Source organism: Trichogramma pretiosum, unplaced genomic scaffold (genome assembly GCF_000599845.2).
Source record: "Trichogramma pretiosum strain Unisexual culture from Peru unplaced genomic scaffold, Tpre_2.0 scaffold51, whole genome shotgun sequence".
Classification (NCBI taxonomy): Eukaryota; Metazoa; Arthropoda; class Insecta; order Hymenoptera; family Trichogrammatidae; genus Trichogramma; species Trichogramma pretiosum.
This window is the reverse complement of record NW_019641226.1, coordinates 431,056-453,531: the sequence shown is the minus strand read 5'-3', so window position 1 is coordinate 453,531 and position 22,476 is coordinate 431,056. Positions and strand designations below refer to the sequence as shown.

The window sequence follows — 22,476 nt, the reverse complement described above, 5'->3', positions numbered from 1 at the left end:
CACGATATTCATGACGTGAATAGCACTTATTGTCACGGCTTTTAGAGTCCTTTCCGAATGCTATAACCCTAAAATAACATGTCATATAAAGTGTTACTCCTGGCATGAGTAGCATTTGAGCATTATTAAACAAAAATTTTTTTTTAAGGTTTTTTAAAAATGTACTCATTCTGTAAGTATAATTCATGCGTTGATATATTTTATGATTTCATTATCAAATTTATACAAATATAACGTTATAATGTTTTAATATAATAAAACATTTTAATACATTCTATAGTCAAGTAGAGTATGCCCATTCATCAAAAATGTATAAAATAAATACATTATGCAACGGGTGCAGGTTTACTTTTTCAAAGAAACGAGGGAATTGATGTACGAGCCGAAGACGAGAGCTGTAAAGAGTTTTCTGAAAAAGCATATTCGTACTAATTGCATACAACACCTTATAATACGAGAGCCTATACTATTAGCAGTAAATTTGTTTCTTATAGAGCTAGTAGTATGAATAAGTAATGTTTATATTTTTGAAGTACATAAAATGATGCTTCTTATGTTTGACATACTCAATCGGTCAATAACACATTTGATATATGAAATATTTTTTTCAAATTAAAAGGTTTAAAAATGAACAATATCTATCTTTATATTTATACTCGCGCAGGATATTATAAAATATAAATTGAACAGGATAAGGCTCATTAGCTGTGGGGTTCGTGCAAAAAATTTAATCAAATAATTTAATTGCACGACTATACCGTAACTACTCAAGTGCTATTTTTCCATTAATATATCAAATAGAATGAAAATATTCAACACGAAACTATATTACATTATTCTTTACGTCCATGAAATACTTTGATAAAATATTGTTCGATCCCTTAAATGATAATTTACACGTTTACTCTTTAATGGCTGTAGTGACTTTTTGTTTGCAGTAATATTATTTGTTTTCGTACGAGTTTTGATGTACTCGAGGTATACTTCTTGGAAAACAATGAAAAATGATAATTCAGCAGCTACGACCAGTCATAATTTACTTATAATTTTCTTCTCAAACTCGAGGAGGATTCGAGCTTGCCCCTACCTGTTCGAGGAAGCAAAAGTTGTGTAATAAGGCACGGGCATGAGCGCGCCTGGGCCAGTGTAATCGCGCACAGTTGTGGGTTCTTAGGACGCCAAGTTATTACTCTAGACGAGCATTAGAGCTGTTTTTCCAGCGGCGAGCAGTCGGCTATTATACAGATCCGCGAGAGTACAAGTAGTGCTCTCGACGGTCGGTGTATCGTCTTTGATGCGTCGAGTCGTTTAAGGTGATCTCGATCTCCGGGCATATACGCAGGATTTTGTGACTCTAATAGCGTGATCCAAGCTGTCGGATCCGACACCGTCGAGGGACTTTTATGACTTAATACTACTCGCAGGCGCTCGGGGGACACGCGATCCGACGTATGGCATTAATTGCGATATTTCCTCGAGCTCGTTCATCCTCTTAATTTGTTTATCAGCATCAACGTATTCAATTTGGCGAAAAGCAAAACGAGCCACACTGACATATTTCGCACATGGACTCTCGTGTGTATTTGCGTGTAACACAGCAAGCCAGAAACTCGTGTGTATACTTATCCGCGTAATTGACGACGCTATGCAGCGAATACAATATATGAGCTGAGAGAGAGCCTCGTCACGCGAGCCTCGCTATTATATATTACATGCACAGTGCGTGCACATCCCTAGCTCGGGAGCAAATTCACATGGTCGAGCCGCTGCACACATGTATACACGCGTAATACGGCTCGAGTATAGGCGAGCAACCCCTTGAACGCGTTCTACCCTCGCGCTGTTTTCCCGGCCTGATCGAACGAGTCTCGAGAGGCGACGTTGCGCACCTTCGGCGGAGGCACGTAATGCACGCAGGAATCGCCGAGAGGGGGGATGTGCAGCCGAAAGCAGAGCCCGAGCGCCGCCCACCGAGGCCGATCATTGGCTCGGCGGCTCACGCCCCGCACTTGGCTCGATACCTCGGAGCTCGATAATTCAGCTTGGCTTATAAACTGGCAAGAACAACGGCCAGATTTTTCATGCACTTTGGCATTGCGGAGAAAATGGTCTTTTGTGTACACAGAGCAGCAGCGGCAGCGGCAGCAGCGAGAGACCACACGAGCGCTTAACGACAGTCGATCTTTTTTTACGGGCACACGCTACACGGCTAACCCCGTTTTCCATTATCTCTGTGGCGTCTATTGTCGCGCGCTCTAGCCCGAGAGAGCTTTAAAACGACAAATTGTCGTGTGCTTAGGTAGCAGACGCGTCGACGTAACGAGTTCACCTATTGTCTTTTTCTTCTCCTCGTTTTCCCCCGCTCGTGTAGCACTGGCGATCATCATCGTTTCACCGCCTGCGCCTCGGCTATATACCTCCATAATAATAACAAAGCCAGAGCTCTGAATTATCTTTGAAATATGCATGCGCGCGGTCTGCTACTGCTGCGCTAGTCGCACATTGCAGAAAATATATATCAACTCCTACACTTGCTCTCGTCAATCTTTCAAAGCTAATTACGCACCGCGTGTGTTTCGCCGGCGACAACGGCTCGCAACAGGCATTAGGTAAACAACGAGCCGACCGTTGCGGCTTTCATTGTTCTGCCAACGTCTGCTCGGACTCGAAATTATACAAAAACAAAAAAAAATCAATTCCATCGTTGCGTATAGGCGGCACACGTGTTAATTATGCAACGAGTGCGAGGCTGTGGGTTATTTAAAATCCACCCGCACGGCCCAATAAGCAAGTGCATTTCGTTTGGCGTTTGCGATCAAGCGAGTCGTTCGTAACACGACTCGTTATTACCTTGCCAAATGAAATTGTTATCTAAGTAATGAGTAGGTGCGCGATCGCGAGCTGTGAATTACCGAGAACTCGGCATGTGGCAATTGATCATCGGCTCGGGTGAGCTGCACCGCGCGATTACGTTCAATTATTCAATAAAAATAGTCCGAAAAATATAGACGTAAAATTTAAGGCGAAAAGCGCGTTGAGAGACGTCGGCGACGAGCAACGATGGACGAGGAATGCAACTCGTAAGTTATTCAAATCGATGTAATTGTGCGTGCGCCGTCGAGTCGTTGGCTGCTCGCGCGATACACTCAAATGCGGTTTGTGTGCGACATTACGTCAGCTACTCGCCGAGTACACCCGTGTACATCGGTATATCGAAATCGATTTATCAAGCGCCTACCTGTGTATGTGATATGTAATATGTGCAAATAAATACGTAGCAGCGCGCGCAGCGGATGAAAGCACGCCTGATAAAATTCAAAACAAGTTCCATGCACGAGGTATATAATCTAAGAAAAAACTTTCCTTGCGGAATGGTCGCGGCGCAGACACGCAGGCAGACGAGCCCCGTGGAAAATTTCCGACCAAAACCATTGATTTATCGATCGCGAGCCGCGAGACAGAGAGAGAGAGAGAGAGAGAGAGAGAGAGAGAGAGAGAGGCAGGGAGAGCTACTTTAAAAATTGGCATGTAGAGTAGCATGCAGTGGTGCGCTGCAAGAAAAAAAAAGAACGACAGGCAGCAAAGGGGTAGGTAGCGCGCGCAACCGCACGACAAACTTTGAAAATTGCCATTAAAAATTCAAAGTAAAATACTTTGCTCCGGTAAAAACTCTGCATATCGGACGATAAGAAAAGAGCGAGCTAATTTTTGTATTAATCGTAATTGAGGGTGAACCGCACTTTTAAGGAGACGGCAATTATTTACTCGTTGATGCACGAGGCTTGTTTTGAAAACTCGAGCCCATGCAGGCAAAAGTACGATCGCTACTCGAGCGCGTCCTCCTCGTTGCCGAGCTGTACAGTGAAAAATTTTTTTAAAGGGTTGCGGTTTCTAATTCGATTTCTGCCATGTAAGAAATTATACGTTTCAAATGAAGTATGTGCCTATATACGTGCATGCGTCATGTGCGCAAAGGAAAAAGAGCCGCGCTGCACATGCACAAGTGAGCCAGCGCGAGCATATGTCGCGCATTCGCCTGCACGTTGGCCCGTATATGCGAGTGTATTATATGTGCAGAGCTATATGGCATTTCTTTCGAGAAGAATGAGACGCGAAACTGGACGTGCGTAATGTAATATTAGAGCGCGCGCACAGCCAGCGATTCCGAGGAAATTCGAAATTATATTACGTGCGAGCTGAGCCAGCCACGGGCGATTCGTATTTGCGCATTGTCAAAGCCTGCTGCTTCGAGATTTTTATTCAGCGATCGAGGCGGGCGCGTGGCCTTTACACCTGCTGCTATACAGCTAGCCTATACCCGCGCGCACCTTTGCCCGAGCAGACGCCAAAGCTGCGTATACGTATAATAAGCTTCTTGGCTTGTGCTCTTGCTGATTGTATTTCTTTATCCTTCCTACGAGCTGGACAATGCAAATTACCTGCATGGCTCCGAGCATGCACATACCGTCGGCTCCCGCTGCTTTTTCCAATCTACCATCGTATCCCATAGCCGCTACGAGGCTATTTATCGTGACTACAATAATGCATTCTTATCTTTTTCGTGTCTCGCTAGCATCTGTTCGGACACGCACGACACATTTAAAATCACGGATTCTCGACGCTTACGCAGTTTCGAGAAAAAGAAATGTCAGTTTCCTCTTTCGAGCCGGCAATAAAAATCGAGGCACACGTCTTCGCGCCTCCTATTTATAAGAAGAATTTCCTCGACTTGCGGATACCCTTTGTGCAATACAGACGCCCATTCTGATTTACGACTGAACGTCGAATTTAAATAACGTTGAGAAGTAACGAGGTGTAAGTCGCTTTAGTAATTTGAGAAAGGTCGCGCGCACGTCGATATGCGTCAATATGTGACCGAGTAAAAGCGATTTTGAAAAAAAAAATCAAACAAGTGCTAAGTGAGCCATTGAAGAAAAATAAAAAGCCAAGCTGTTGGCGATGATACACATCTTTTATGTTGAATTATAAAGAACGCAAGGAAAGAAAAGGCCATGAATCACGGCGCCGTTATTGCTCGAGCAATAAAATTGAAATATTCAAAAGGATGAGAAAAGAGTCGGCTTTTTTGTCTATTAGAGTCAAAGACACTTTGTAAGTCATTAATATACAGGCTGCTTGGTCGATTGAAAAAACCAATCCTGTCTATTAAGCGTGCCAGCGATCATCGTCATTGCGATGAAAAATTACAGCTCGATTAATTAATGTACGAGCTGGTTCGCGCGTGGGTACGCGCTGCAGAATATAACAGATGCAGAACGCGCGATAGCGGAGAATTTCCCCGCGCGCGCATCATCATCCTCGTGATCACATTACAGATCTTTACTCGTGCACGTATGCAGGCAGCCCGTCGATTATAAAGAACTACGAGTACGCAGGCCGAGCGCGTAAATCATAAATCGATTGTATGAAGCAGCTTCGTTGGCGGTCCCTCTCTCGAGCTCGCTCTTCGATCGTTGGCTATTAAACGGTCTCTCCTTTCTCTCTCTCTCTCTGCTCGGGCTAATAAGGAGATCGCGAGAAGGAGGAAAGCTAAGGTGTGACTCGGCCGTATAATTTACGAAGAACTGCCGCAGACCTTATACGCCACGTAGCGCATTTTTCGACTTTAATATTTTTCCTTCCTCAAAGCGCGTTAAGACTGATTATACACTTATATATTGTTCTCCGCGGAGGTCGACTTTCGACTTTTTTTTTCTTTCCGGTGATAATCGACCTCATGATCATCGTTTCCGATATGTGCCATGATTTGCCGCTACGCAACGTACGTACTTTGAAAATCGATACCGGAATTTAATTGTGCTCGTTCATCGACTGCGGTCCGTTTACCGAATTGGACTTGTACTCGAAACGATCAAATTCCTTCGTCAAAATAGAAAACATCATCGTGTCACTCATAAGCAGATTTATAGCACTCGCATAAATATCAATGATACACCTGTCACGATACAATCTATTGCTTTTCTTCCACTTGTAACATGATTTTTATAAATTTGAATATAAAAACTGCTTAGTGATATAAGTTCAAGTAAATATAATTATTTATTGAGATTAAACAAATAGCAACTTTTTGATGTTCATAGATCTGTCCCTAATTTGAAGATTACATCAAATCATCCGGCCTAGAGAACATATGTAACTCATTAAAGCTTGAATCTATAAAATCAATGAATTGTATTTCATGCATTGTGAGCTCAAAACTTTAGCAATCAGGTAAATTGAAATGATATGATTGCAAGGCATTGAAATAAACTTTTTCAAGAATTTTCAAATCTTTGCTCGTAATCGTATTGAATCTAGCTCTGGCACAAAGATTTGCAACTCTAACTTATAACTTGTAGCAAACCGGTCGTTTGCCATCGACCCAAGGGGGACGAAAGATTTAGTTTTCCCCTTCATATAAACGAGTTTGATACGGTATTAACAGTAAAAAAAACATGAACGGTTGTGAAAATTAACCCCTATTGGTCTTGCTCCATCTTTGCTATGACGACAGCAACTTTTAAAAATACCCATAAAAACATTTCGATCAATGATCTTATTTTATAATATCTTATAAATTCTTGGTTTTGTTTACATTTATATTGACATTTATGTAATGACAGATTTTAATATATTTTATGTTTAAAAGATGACGTGAATGAGTTAAGTCATTTAATCAATTTTTTATACCCATTAGACGAATTTATGATCCTAAATAAATTTATTGATAAGCTCGAACTTATTAAGTTATTTTTTTTAAAGGTACTGCGATATAATAAGACTGGTTCAGTTAAAATTTATTTACTTTAGAGGCTAGAAAAAAAATAACGATAGGTATTCCGTACGTAATGAAAAAATATGAGGGTAATCGATCTAATTTAACTTTGCTAAGGGCTCACTGTGTTCAAATAAGACGTGAGCTAGTCATTTCCAGTGTGTACGGCAGAGTTGATAAAGATTGCTTGTTAAATTTATTTCAATTTTAGTTCTGATTTAATAAAAATAGCTTCTGCAATTACAATATAAACATTGGAAATTAAATATTTAAATACACTTGGTAGAAAAAATTTGTTTATCTATTAATTTTAATTTATTTTCATTTGTTTCAGGGTTTGAAGCTTACATAAAAAATACATTCAGACACCTTAAAACCAAATATCAAAATATACACGTTGGAAGTATTACCGATGGTGGAGTCAAAGTAGAAGTGTAGATTAGAAAATTCAATATGGATGGCCTTATCCACAAAGGGCATAAAGTAATAATCAAGGGAAATATTATTACAAGAAAATCTTCATTACCCTACGTTCTGATAGAAAGCGACGAAGACATAATATTACTTTAAAAAGAACAAAAAGCCAGTTTTGATGATCTGGCAGAAATTACTGATTATGTCAGTGAAAAATATGAATAAATTTAATTATTATTAATACATTTAATTATATAAACAGTATATTTAATAATATCCAAAAATGATATTAATTATTAATTTAAGATTAATTAATTATGAATATTATAAAATAATAATATGTTTAACAAATAAAATGATATATGCTGATGTTAAACAAATAAAAAAAAAGATGATTGGTACAAAATTTATGTTTTATTTGATGTAGTTTTTTATTTATTTATTTGTATTTTATTTCTGTACTATTTATATATAAGCCGTAATGTAACATGCGCGCGTAGCGCGCTCAGCGGCAACTAGTAAAAGTAAATAACGTTGATGCCTTTCAAGGACAAAAATGTGACGTGATAATTTTGAGTTTAGTGAGATCAAACGATGAAAATTCGATAGATACTTTCCCATCTCATTATATACTTTCTGAAATTAACGTTACCGCTTGGGGTTTGCGATGCGACATCTACAGTCCATACACCAACTACACAATGTCTAGTACGAGAGGCTGCGAGAGCGACAAGCCGCACGCATACGACTCCTCGGGTATTAGCAATGTTTACTTTCAATCACGCGTCAAGCCTACTTGCATTGGATCAAGGAAACAATATACTCCAAATACAACGTGGTAATTATTTGTTAAATTGACACATTTATTAAATTATTTTATATTACATAATCAAACGCCGATGAATAATTTTCATCAGAGTAATATCGTTGCTCCGCATAATGACATAAGATGCAACGCGTTTTATATTCGGTATAGTAACTTTTCATAATCATAATTTGCAATTTTATACTTATAATATTGTTTCCGTGATAGTCAAAATCGATGGAAAAAGATCTCATGAATAGATCAGACTAGGAACTTGGGACTTTTTTATTCGGGTTTATAACTCGTCTCATCCCTCCTCTAATCGTAATTCCTGTCACATTATAATAATTTATTTAAATACTTATATAAATAGAAAAAAAATGTATGCGTAAAAATTAAAAAATACAAATAAGTGGCGCCGTTGATGAACGAATGATGCCGATTTGTCTAGGTTCGTTTTTCCAACTGAGCGTCATTTCGATGAGGCATTTAAAGTGATTGAAAGTAAAAGGTTTGAAGATTTCAAAATCAAGCGAGCGTCTAACGCTATGTTTACCTTCGAACATTTTGAGAAAAGAGGATACAAATTGGACCGAAGCGACGCTCTGACGATAATGAAATTGTTTGCTAAACACGTATTGTTTGAAATGCCGACGATTCCTGACTGGTATGACGATGAAAAGTTCAAGAGCAGAGCGAAATCGCTAATGATTAGTGATAATGATCCAGGCTTGACCCTCTATGACCTAACCCGATTAAGAACTAGAGAGGAGACGAAATTACTCACACATTTGGACTACATGATCTTTGCGAGTTCGCGTGCATGATATAGTGAGTATTTGCTTCCCAAAGGACCTCTCCAGGCGTGTTTTGCCTACATGCGCGAGAATCGATTAAGAGGATTTTGCTTACGATGGGCACTGGATTTTTTTTCGAGCTGACACGCGGAAAATTGCCAATCGATTGCTGTGAAATGATCATGGGGAAGTTGAAGAACGAGTATTTATGTCTTATTTGCTTGGCAGCAGCAGGTAAAAGCTCATAATTGCCATAAACATGTCTTTTTTATACTTTTAATGTTCGGCGTTATTATGTGTTACAAATTTTTCATATTATTCAATTACATACATTTCAAAACAATTGAATTCATGAATTTATTTCTCTAAAGGCAAAAAGATTTGAATCCATTTTTTGTAGAAATTTATATTATGATAAAAAGCACCTATTCATTATAATCTCTACGTTTAGGTGAAAGGCTTAAATTAGATGAGTAAAGCGTCTAAATTTAATTGCAGCATTGGGTGCGTCCACAGTAGCCATGTTAGCCGGGGTATCCTGGCATAGCTGGAGCTACGATACAAATAAAGCCGAGTAGTATGGTTATTGCAAACTGCTTTAAATTGCTTTTTTTAATCGTCCCCGACTTGGTCGTAGGCTTGAAGATCAGCATTGTCCCTGGTGTTCTCCTACGCACACTCATTTAAAATATTGTTTTTTAGAACGCATTCCAGTCTGGTGATAACCTGGGCTTTTAACTGATTCGCACCTCGAACTCGAACCGATTAAAACGGGTTCATTTCACTGAATTATTAGTAATTCCACATGATGATATACCGTCAGAATTCAATGGTAAGCTTGCAACTTCTTTGCATAACTATATTACTTTATTTAACGTACAATAATTGTATATCACAGAAAAAGTTCCTAAGGGGAATTTTATCGACATCGCAATTAATTCATCTCGTGTTCAAAATGGCGAGTCAAACGACTCAAGCTCATCGCATCAAGAACAAACGAGTAACCAGCCTACTTTAACATGCACTTAAAAAAATTCCCTAGTATCAAACCATGATGAACCTCGAGAAATCCACAGTAAGCTTATAATTATGAAAAACTAAACTTTAATTAAAGTGATTTTTATTGTATCAATATCGTTATTACTTTGATTAGAACATGAACCGAGTGTATCAATATAATTTTCATCGTAAACATTCTCTATTCAAAAAAAACGATTGAGTCATATGACTCAAACTCTTCAATTGAAAAGGATTCACTTCGTGGATATAAAAATTCATCGTCACCGAATTTCGAAGATCAGTCCTCATTTGATGTATTGGATTTGTCGACCACTAAACGCGATGCGTCAAATAGAAATCAACAAGATCGAATTTTGAATATTATAACTAATATTGCTAGTACATCAAAAGGTTTGAAATTTTATTGCAAAATTATTATTACATTTTATATAAATATTAAAATTTTATTTTAGAGCTCGATAATGCAAATGTAGCTCCAAATTTTAAAGAAATATAATGAAGGAAACATTCTATCACCCTCCTGATGTTACAAATCCAAAGAAAAAAGGTAAAGCAAAAATTTCTCGCGTTCTTTCATCCGAAGAATGGAATGATCACCTAGCTAAGACTCTAAATGAAAAAGAAACAGCTAAACAGTTGGCTCAAGTGCGTAAAATACAACAAGAAGAAAATCGGAAGATAAGAGCAGATTTAGATGCACAAATATGGAAAATTAGATTCAAATAAAGAAAATAAAAATTAGTTACGTAAAGAGTATAATAATATTGAAACCAAAAATAATTAATAAGTAAATTATTTAAGTTTAAAATGTTTTGTTAAATGTTCTCATGTTGTAATTGAAATTGTGATTTAAAGCAATAAATAATATTTAATTACAACCAATCATTTGTTCAAGTCATTTCACGATTAATACTAACCTATATTCAATTCTTTCAAAAATGTGTGGTCAGTTTATGGGACACCCGCCACGCTAGATACGCGGACCTCGAAGTGTTTATATTTGTGCGTAACTCGACGAGTCGGTCTTGGGTATTATGTAAAAATTTTTCATTTTCCTCGAGAAAATTGCCGGAAAACCTTCAAAGTCGAATATCTCAAAAAGGGCATTTTTAAGATTTTTCTAAATAGTCTCAATCGAAAGCTGAGGAAATTTCCTATCGATATGCAAGTTTTCAAAGAGCGGTATTGAGTTGCCTTTCCACGAGTGGCTACTGTGAACGCACCCATTGTGCACAATGACATATTTCCAGAGAAATAAGAGAAAGCAAAACGTTGAAGGGCTCAAATCCATATTTTCTTAATAACTTAAGTATCATGTTTGAGAACTAAAGTCTGAATCTAAAATTATGTACTTCCATTTAACTGAAAATGCGTTTTTATCAAAAACACGAAAATTGGACTTGAGTTGTGATACCTTTTCAGCACAAATAATTAAAATTTGAGTAGATTTAAATAGTTTTGAGTTATAATTTTTATTTAAGTTTCAACTTGACAGTTTTCAGACCTAACACCTAATTATAATAAAATTAATTTTTTTCTCGATGCGGAAATTACAAAAAGCATTTTTGTGCACTTTTGTCGATCACCTCTAACTCAGTTTGGAAAGTACTAAAATAATATTTAAATCCGAATATATGGTCGATTTTCTGATAACTGAAATAGTTCAAAAAATTTTGTTTGGACAACATATTAGTCAGGATCTCTTTTCAGAAACTTGAAAGCGGTTATTCACTTTAAGGTTTTTGCTGAAGATTGGAAAATTTCTGGCTTAGCCTTGAGTCAGCCTTGCTCAAAACCTTTTTTCCTGCAATTGATCGAACATTTAAAACGGATATCGAAGTGTACCTTAAAATTATAATGCTTTATGTAAAAAAGTATACTATACAATTTTTTTAAAACTATTTGAAAAATTTACGATTTAACGGATAGAAATATTTATATTTTTTCAACATATCTCTAAAAAAAATTCAACTATTGTGAAGTCTTCAGTTTTTGAAAATGAAGACCCTTATATTCACATTACAATAAAAAACTACAATAAATTTAGTCCAAATAGCCACCCAGAAAATTAGTTAAACGTTTTCATGATACTTTATAATGGCTAGACTTTTGTTTAAGAAATGAAAAAAGTCTTAATGATTTGTAAAAAGGAAATATTTTGTGCCAGAAATTCGATCATTATATTATCAGTGAAATTCAAAAGCTTTGTAATATACCTAAATATATCTGAATTTATATTGTAATGGTCTTTAGTACTTATTGTGGAAATTTTGAGATATTCGACTTTTTCAAAAAAGCTCAATAGACATCTCAGAAAACTTTATTGAAAATGTATACCTTTTTTGAAGTAAGAGATTTCTTCAAATATTTTTATTTTCTATAATTAAAATAGATTAACATATTTTAAAATGAATTCGAGTAATTGAAATTAGCTTACCTTCAAAGGTTTCTGAATTTTTCAAGAATTACCTTTTTGAATCGTTTTAGATAAACCCAAGGAATATCTGCTTATAAAAAATAAATGGTTGTGAACATCCCAATACATTGAAATTATTGATGCTTTGAAATCCCACCTAAATCTTGGGAGAAGTGCAATAAGCCCTTTATTTGTGATAAACTCTGCGATTTACTGTATACCAAGAATTCATTACAATTGCAGTATTTATCGATGCCAATAGTAATTTGAAATGATGATATTTTGTATCTGGTTAAATGGAATTTTGCTTCAAATTTTCAAATATTTTTAAAACAAGATTGTAATTAATGTTTCTACCATTAAAAGATAAATTGCTACTTTCTTTAGAGAATTATCATCGCAATCATTGCGTCGCGTTACTACTTGATACTCTCTTTAAATATTTTTCACAATTGAGTTCATTGAAAAACTCAATTAACTCTATTATCAAACTCTCACTCTTACATGAAAAGTGAGATTAAAACGATCAATTTAAATAATTGCTATGCATCAATCAATGCTGTCAGTTCTCTTGCCAAATTTGTAATTTATAAAAATCATCCCGCTACTAGCAGCCTATTAAGCCTCATTATACAAGATTGTATTTCATTTAAAAAGTAAACAGTATTATAAATACTCATAATAATTTAATTTTGTAGCATTGTACAACTAACTTCTAATCCTCACTACTAAAAGTCATTGTCATAATTAATACAGGACATCCCTCGATAAAAAAGCTCAGCAAACTTTGGCATTAGCCGCGCGAACTTTTGAGAAAGCATCTGAAGCATCGTTTATAATAGGATGAAAAGTGACTTTTCTACGGTACTCGTATACGTCGACACCTTGAAAAATTTCTCAACCAAAACCTGAGCAAACGGCTATTTATGTCTTCATTGAAAATATAATACAGTCCATTATGACTCTCGTTTGCGGCTTCACGCTTTGGTGGCGAGTAAGTAAGTATATTATAATACAGAAGAGGATCCATGGCAGGAACAGCTGGAATTGAGTTTTAATCACGAAGACTTGGCTTTGGCTATTGTTGGACTCGGGTTACTTGGGCGTAATGAAAAGAAAAAAAGCCGCTCTCTCACTCTGCGGCCATTATATTCACATTGAGGAAGTGTAAAAGAACTTTTCATCGCACAGGGCCTGCACTGTGCGCAGATCTATATAAGTGTGTACAATCCATTTATAAATAGTGTACATAAGAGGAGAGCACGAGCGGCGCACACAGGCTGCTTTTCACGAGCGATGAGCGAAGCTATAGCTCCGACACCTTTTGTCGCGTAAGCCGCGCGAGACTCCGAGCGAATCTAAAGTCAAAGCTCATAAATTGTCGAATATAGTGCGTGCGGTGAGTCGCGATGCGCGCGCCCTCGAGACGATTTGTCACGCGATCCGCAATGATTAGCTGACAAAAGCCCGAGCTGAAGGACCCCTTTTTATCCCGCCCTAGAGAAAATTATATTATGTGTATTACAAGGCGGATGCCATGTTGGACATTCGTCACGCTCCAGTCTGTCGAATGGAGCATTACGAGCTCTCGTGTATGTTCATGCGCTCATTGATGCTTCTCGGCTCGCTACGGCAATTGCCATTGTGCATAGGAAATTCGAGCGATTCTCCAGATTTTCTTGATGACTTGATACCGTCGCTTAAAAGTCTATAATATAGCATAAAGAGCTATAGATGCCAAACAAGCTCGTCGCTCGTCTCTGCTCTTCGAGCGAACGATTTTTCTTCTCTATTTCCCCACTCGGTGATTTTGCAGCAGTCGTCTGTATAAATTGTATGTACGGGCGCTCTACACGATAACTTTATGATCGAGCTATTTATATAAATCGCTGCAGCCGCTATACCACACAGGCCTCTAGTTGAGACACACTCCATGCTCCGGGCATCGACTCGATGATCAACTCAACATTTCAATGAAATTTGCTGTTTTCATACGACAGCTGATCGCAGCTATTGGTGCGCTACAAAGTTTCGAAATTTTACTATAATCTCGCTCGAAGCTTTTTTTATATAGATCGATATTTTCTCTAAATAGAACGATTTATATGTTGTACATAGATAAATATATATGTGCGTGGCGCACGAGCCATTACTCAAGCGCTCTCAATTAAAACATTGCAAGAGCTGCCTCGATAAATTCGGTAATGATGATAAAACAAATGGCACGCGCCGCTCGTTCCAGGTGCTGTGCTTGGTTGCTTTGTACTTTTACCAAGGCATTGGACGATATCATTTCCTCCGATCAAACGACCAATCACTCCTCGTTCGAGTAAATTTTTTAGCTCCGCTTCGTTACAAATTAGGTCTAGACGCGCAATCTATTTCTCGAAACAGTCGTCATTGAGAAAGAATAATTAGACGCTGGCAGATTACTCGGACAAGCGCAAAGTGCTCGTTACAATCACGCGGATGTAAGGCCAGGCTGATTTAGCTCCGAGAGCCTGACCTTGAGCAGGACTTTATATTAAAGTTGCTAAAGTCTGAAAGGTACATAATGCACAGCTCTAGTACTTTTGCGCGAGTGTACGCGTTTATGCATTGGTGTAAGAGTAGCTCGCATACACATGTGTGTGTGTGTGTACACGCGAGAAGCTCGAGAGGAAGAAGAAGGCGTGTGTACAGCCCGAAAGGCATTACAGTACCAAAGAGAGAGAATATAAGCGCGCGCGCGCGTAAAGTAAAGTGTATAAAAGCAATTCGTGTGTGGCCCGGAGATGGCCGGTTCTTCACCTCGCGAACGAGTCGGTTCTCTTTGATCTCGCCAGTTGAGCAGCCAATAGCCATGCGCTACGAGCTCCCTCCCCTGAGCGACGCTCGGATGCTGCTTCGAGTGTTGTAAAGCCAGCCTCTCTGCCAAAGCTGACTCAATTCTCCAACTCGTCTATACTCTCTACGTATACACTTTACGGACACATGCATAAGCGTTTATCTCTTAGCTTTCTGAGGGAGCCAGCTCGTGTGTATAGGACTTTACAGTGTATCCTCATCCCCCTCTCGACGACGCGAGCTATACGAACCTCGCTTGCGCCAAATGACTTATTCTGTCACTCACGTGTCAATTACGCTCCTGAAGCTCCGGCAAATAAATACATCGCTCGAGATTTCTCGGCTACTTCTTGCGTGCAGTAATATAACACTTACACTCGTATACACGTACACACGTATAGCACATATTTATGGATACGAACGAATGTGTGTGTGTGTGCGCGCTGCGAAACTACCGACATGCTCCGTTAGCTTCTGCTGTAGTTGCTAATTAATTTGTAGACACCTACTACCAAATACACTATTATATACCATGGGAAAATATTTTTATTTTATTTTTCCTCTTCCAAGCTTTTAGTCATTATATGTGGGCACTAATTTTCAAAATTAAGTTGTATGTGATCAATTTATCGGACTAAAGAGTGCGAGTGATCGGTCACGTAAAAACTTTGGAATAATTGCTATGGAAAGCAAAATGTTACACAGTACATTACTTTAAAGTCTTCATAATGCGTAGCAAATAATAAAAATTTAGGCACTTACTTTTTAATATAAAATACAACACTTTTTTTATCACTCACGTTTGTTAATGAAATCCATTTTTCAATGACTTTATTCCTCACGAACTATGATTAAATAAAAAAAGTCGACAAAAAGTCTACTTTTATTTTTACGAGTCGTAAATAACGCTTTAGAACTATACGGAGTATAGCTTACTTGACAGTCTCATAAATGTGAATGCATGCTACGAGCTGGCTATCAGTACCTAGACAATGTGTGCAATATGCATGTCAACGAGCTGGAAAACTAATGCTGTATAATAATCTTTCGCAACGTGAAAATTGTTCATTTTGTCTTGTTTAACTATGACTTAATAAAACTAGTTGGCAATTAATGAAAATTCGTCCTTATGTTATTTGTTATATTGCTTCTCAAACTAATAGTAAATACAAGTCTAAAAGGGATAACGAAGTTAGTATAGAAATAAGAAATTTTCAAACAAGTTTTCTGACATTTTTACGACTATGTTTCTGAAAACTACTTAGATATTCTAAAGAACAATGAATAAAAAAGTATATCCATGTTGCTTCCAGTGAACAGTATGAAGTAGAAATATTGTCAAACGCGTTTGAAATTTTCTCATTTTTGGTACCCGTGATTCGGTATATTTCAAAATATTTTTGATACTTTTAGTTAAAATGATTATATATTTCATTTTTCAGAAATTAAAATAAGATAGTTTACGGTAGAAGATGGAAAAGCTTAAAACATTTCTATGATTTTCAAAATGTTCAGAATATGTGAATAGAGGAAAAAATGTGTATTAAAGTGTAGGACAGATACAAACCCTTGATTTCCTTAAATAAAAGTCCATAAGATAACTCGTTCAGTGAACCATTTATAGTTAATTTCATGGAAATTTTTTTTAAATGCCATTTGTTGCTCAAGTAACTTTATTTAAAATACTACAAAATTTGTTTGCAGTTGCGCAATATGAGAAAATTAAAAATATAAATTTCATGAAAGTTATTTCCAATATAGCATTATTACCCTCTATATTTTGAAACAATCTTGAAGATCTGGCATAAATTTTCTATTTGGTTAAATTGAATAAGTATACAAAAAACATTTAATGGTCATCCATTTCAAATCTACAAAAAGACCGTAACAAAGTCACCTGATCATGTACAGTTGAAAATTTCTTATTTATTTTCTTAAATAGATCGAATTTCAGCATAAATATTTTTTAAAGTTAATAGTAAAGTACATATATTTTTCTAAATACAGAGCAGGCATTGTTGATTGAGAGTATTACATTTTTTGAATAATTTTTAGTAGAGCTTCGAAAAAAAACTAAACGTTGAAACTACGTTTATGGCTTGGCTGGAAAATTTTAGAAAAACTATCGATTTTAAAGAGTTATTTTGCTCATAATTATTCATAATTATTAGCATCCCTAAATTTTTTCTCAAAAATTCACTTATTTTTCACAATTTTTTTAAAATAAATTAATTTAAATAACTTCTGTAATTTTTGTTTTTTTTTTTTTAACGTAATTCAAATATTATTTCGATTGATTAATAGTGTCATCTAAAGTGTCATGGATAATTAAAAATACATTCAAAAGTCAATCAATAATGTTTATATTGTAGCTCATAAATTCAAATAAATGCGAGGAAAAAATGCTAACATATTTAAAAATTATATTCTGAAACAATCGGATTAGAAGACACATATAAATCCAGATTATAATAGCTAAATTCATTAAATCAAAAATATAATCAAAAAAGAAAAGAAAATTAATTTCATGAAAATTGGAAACTTGAAAATACATTTATATAAGAAAGCGCAATAATGGAGCATAGCAAGAAGTTTTCTTGGTGAAATGAAATTCAAATGAAGGTGCTTGACAGTAATAGCCAATTTTTCATTCATGTGGTGACAAAATGGATATGGCAAATGGGATATAAACATTGAGTTACCGCATCTGATGGCAAATTCTAATTTCAATAGTCAAATTGCTAAAGCTGAGCCGTTATACAGTGTAAACCTCGAAATAGACGAATGAAAGCAGCTCATGATGGAAGAAAATTTAGCTGAGCTTCCGGATGAATTAGTCCGCGCTCTAGAGCGTCATTAAAACGATATTATTCGGGCTTACGTACTCAGAAAAGGGTGCTACGTTATTTTGCCAATTGGTTTAGCATAAGCGCGAGCATATATCACTCAAAAGCGTAGCAATTTCATTTTAGACACCTTAGCCTGCAGTTGGCACTGATCGTTTTAATTATCCAACTCGCCGCTGCTGCTACGATCCGCGCATAGACGTATACACGCCGAGCTGCAAACAGGAGCGAGATACCGGGAAAGAGATGAAGAGATCACGCGCGCCACTTGCAGCAGTTACTTTAATTGTTTTCTGATGAGTTTCTAGCTCCATCAGAGCTGCGCGTGCACAAGGCGACAATTTTCTAGCAAATTGTTTCCTTATCCCGAAAACCGTTCGCTGCCTCGACAATAACGTGTGACCGAGGTCTTTTCTCACTTCCGCGGCATATGCACCGTTCGCGCTTTTCACTTATACTCCACAGTCATTTTTTACCCAACAAATAGCTTTTCCACACCATCGTTCTGCAACTACCAACCCACGTAACCTTTCATGTAATTTTTCATTTCACATTTCTCGAATTATTATCCTGATTTTCGTAATAAGAGATCCCTCGTGTCAAACAACAAATTAATATTAAATGTGTGAACAGCGTCGTAAAAAATACAGTTTTGTGAATAAGTCGCGGGCTGCAAGAGGATCAAAGGCGGCCCGCTGATTAGGCAACAGTAATAAAAAGGCGATGGCCAAGCCTGAATCGTCGATCAGATTTTAACGAATCCGAATAAAGCAAGTATATATGTGCAACTTGCAATGGAAAAATTCAATTTCTGCTCGCGAAAACAAATTCGAAGGGTTGCGCATAGTTGTAAGTTATCGACGAGGCCTGGGAACGTTATTTAAAACTCGAGAAATGAATATGGCTACTCGATTTATTCTTGTGTGCAGAGAATTGGGCGATCGTCGTAATCCCTCGGGCCCGCGCCAATCCAAGTGCAATCATCATCCAGCGCACGGATTGCTAAAACAAAAATTTTCTCTTTCCAATCTACCGCAATACACTCGATTCAGCATTGATGAGTGCAGCCCGCGAGTGGTAATTTTCACGAGTATAGTGCTACGCCAATTTTATTACTGCAAGACTGATTTTATTTGTTGTTTGAGCTTTATTGAACTTTGTCACGTGAGAAACGTATACCAAGCACACTTCGTGCGGATAACTCGTGCTAACAATTTGTGCATTTGAATAACAAAATTCTATAATATTTATGTCGATGATAGGTAGAGTTAAGATTTAGTTAACATTTTCTTTTAAATTTATTAAATTCTGCCAATAACTTTTACACCATTACCCGTGGTCACTTTCAATATATTATGATTAATATTTGCACAGTATTAAAAAAAACCTTAAATTTTATGCAGATTTAATGTAAAATCAAATATGAAAATTAAAGCAACTGGTTTTTTTTATTTCTTACTCAAAGTCAGCTTCCACCACTAGATGTTGAATACTTTTATCGGAGAAACTCCAAGTAGCTACATAAAAATAAGTATATAAGTCAAAGCACTGTTCGAGCGCAAATTGGAATAATAGTTTGGCTTTGGAATCCCAGAGTTGATAAGTCTTACACTCTAGGTTATATATACAATTTAAGAAATTTTTGAGTCTCGAGACAGGGTTTGTAAAATCAACACCGTTTCTGCGTGAATGCGGTGTTATTCGATTCATTTCTTATTACAAACATAAACGATAAAGTTATTAACTTGAAATCAATAAATTCAGTCGAATCAATAAAATTCAAAATAACTACCTGAAAATTAATGCAAGGGTGAAGGAAATTTTTTTCTCTCATACAATATGAATCTACTTTTATGTAAAAAAATGTCAATTGATTTGAATCAAATTTAAAAGAATTTTTACTTTAAATTTTGAGATAATTTCATGTTAAATGGTGCACGAAAAAATATTCAAATTAAATTTAAATCACATTCTTTTTATTAACTTTACATGAAATTCAATTTATCTCCAAGTGTAAAGAAGCTTTTACCTCAATTTTGATATAATTATTTTCAACCTCGCAGTTGAATAGATTTAGATTTTTTCATAATAACCCAAAAGATTAAAGGATCAAGAAATAAGCACAAGTGTGTATTATTCGATCAGGCTAAAAACATAATAAAGTTGCTGTTGACAAAGGTATGGTCATAAAATTATTTTTGGCAATTTCGCGACGATTCGAGCAAAACTTTTTTCTCAATTTATCGAAATACGACAGGGCCGAGGTCGTAAACTAGAAAAAAAAGCCCTTATTTTTGCGAGCTCCCATGCAGGGATAGGCTCTCCGCGTAGGAGTACAATTTATCTTGAATAATTTATCGACGCTGAGGCGTTCGTCACTTGCTGCGTGCGTGTGTGTGTGCGCGAGGCTCCGGACAGAGTTTGTGCACACACAGACTCAGGGTAAGAAGGCTAACAACCCTAGTTGTTTAATGCTTTGCGGCACGCCAACGGCACACAACGCGCACAACGTGACCGGCTTCGTCCCGCACCACGAGTACGGCCGGCATCAAATATTCAAGAAATTGCGCGAGCGACACTTGTGTAATTATACCTTCACGTCTTTGTTCGGTATTTTGTATTCGGAATACACACATACATACAGGCGCGCATTTTGACAAGAGGCAAAAGCAGATAAATTTGCCCGTCGTCGATGCTTTTTTACTCGTCCAAGTTTTCTTTTCGTCGAATTCGCTGCTTAATTGTCCATTTCTCCAGATATATTTGGCTCGTTATATCGTAAATTCGCTTTTATTTTTGCGGATCAAAGATTGTCCCGTCTAAGGAATATTAACTATTAAGCATCAAAGTGTTTGCTATTAAATTCAATTGAAAACTTTTTCTCTTACCGTTAGAAGACTAGGACATATTTTGGTCATTTAAGAGAGCGAATTTAGGGGGTAAATGCGAACGCAAAAAAGTAAAATACAGTAAATTACATAGGCGTAAATGTAACAGACAAATTCGAAGGATCGCGGCCTGACCGCACTGCGAGTGTTTCCGCAGAGTATTTATCCTTCGTTGGACTGAGGGCATGCAGCCAGTGTATAGATTTTGAGTGAAATTTTGTAAAAGATTCGCTGCTCGTGAGCGTGTAAGGATCCCTCAAATGAGACGTAATATGGACGTACGAGGCAGAAGACGCACGGGGAAGAATAGGCCGGGCTCGCTTGATAATGACGTTGTTTTGGTGGCGGCGGCGGAAATTCTCTCGCGAAAACAACGACGCGCCGTCGAGTCCGAAAAGAGCCGAGCTGGCCAGCAGCAAAAAAGTTTCACTCTCCTTGTATACACAGTGCAACACTCGGATATGTGCTCATAATGTGCATGTGCAACGATGCACTCGGGGCCAGCCTCTGGCTCACGGGTCTCTTCCTTTTAGCGGTTAAAATCCTTCCTGCTTATGGCATTTATATAGGCCGAGGCGCGTACGATATACACGCCGGGCATATGCGCGTACGCACGAACGAACGTATATGGGTATATTATAGGTGGTCGCATGCATATTGTGTGTTGACTTTCGCGTGATGATGCGCGCTGCGGAGCGGCTCAACCAGCTGTCCCACACAATAGCACAAAAACCGAGAGTAATAGTTCAAGACTCGCCTTTTTTTTTTAACCAACAAAAAACGCATTGAATGAGCGAGAAAAAAGGGGACTCGGAGGCCGAGCGAAATTGCTTCATTACTCGGCCAGAGTAGACCTAATAAGCGCATGTATACATGTGTATACGGGCGCGCACGCTTATAAAAATTGGCAGCTCCTTCGTACCTTTTTTTCCTTCGGCTTATTAAAAAAATAATATTATTCAATAGAGAAGTCCTTGTCCACTGACACGCCACAATTGAGCGTATTGAGCGTATTATTATAAAGAAAGTCCTGTGTGCGAGCGTGTATCGGTCAAAATTTAAGGGTGTACCTTTCGAGTGAGAATAAATGGAGCTGCGGAATTGAAATAATGATAGAGCGAGGGCGTTGAAATGATTGCGGAGCACAAGGTGCCGGAAATTAAGCAGAATACTCGCTGCTGCTGGCAAAGCCCGACAAAAATAATGAATCTATATTACGTTGTAAAACTGACACCGACTAATAGTGCCTAGAGCTGGCCGCACTGCGGCTGCCAAGCCAGCCAAACGCGCGCCGTATCCCAAATGCAAGTCGGAAAAAGCTGGAGCGCAAAGAGGCCGCGCGGCGTTTCGGTTACGCAGTCTGCAGCGCGGCCACCGCTGCTTCAGCCACTTGTGACGATTCGCGGAAACTTACGGACTCGTGCGCGACGCCAACGTTTTTCTTTTCATTAGTAACTGTTATAACACGACGACGACGCGCGCTTACGCTGCTTTGGAGCGCGTCCTCCTCGCCAAAGAGCTGCTTTGCATTTTATTGTCCGGAACGACGTTTCTGCGACTTTTCCAGAACAATTGTCGCGCATTTTCGAGCGAACAAGGACGATCGTAAAGTGCGCGTTTTAAACTCGCGCCTGCACTATGCGCGCGTGTGGCACGTTTCGATACAGCCAACATCATTCGCGCCGCTAC

General features: G+C 37.6%; 2 long non-coding RNA genes across 2 annotated transcripts; both read left to right on the top strand.

Annotated features, from left to right (window-relative positions):
* The first annotated feature begins 7,961 nt into the window (after nucleotides 1–7,961).
* On the top strand, nucleotides 7,962–9,010 carry LOC111693528. Its single transcript, XR_002763423.1, has 2 exons — nucleotides 7,962–8,027; nucleotides 8,446–9,010. It is a non-coding gene; the product is annotated as an uncharacterized LOC111693528 (long non-coding RNA).
* Nucleotides 9,011–9,302: 292 nt separating this feature from the next.
* LOC111693529 lies at nucleotides 9,303–9,957 on the top strand. The gene is made up of 3 exons (XR_002763424.1): nucleotides 9,303–9,623; nucleotides 9,690–9,866; nucleotides 9,945–9,957. It is a non-coding gene; the product is annotated as an uncharacterized LOC111693529 (long non-coding RNA).
* Nucleotides 9,958–22,476: the final 12,519 nt, after the last annotated feature.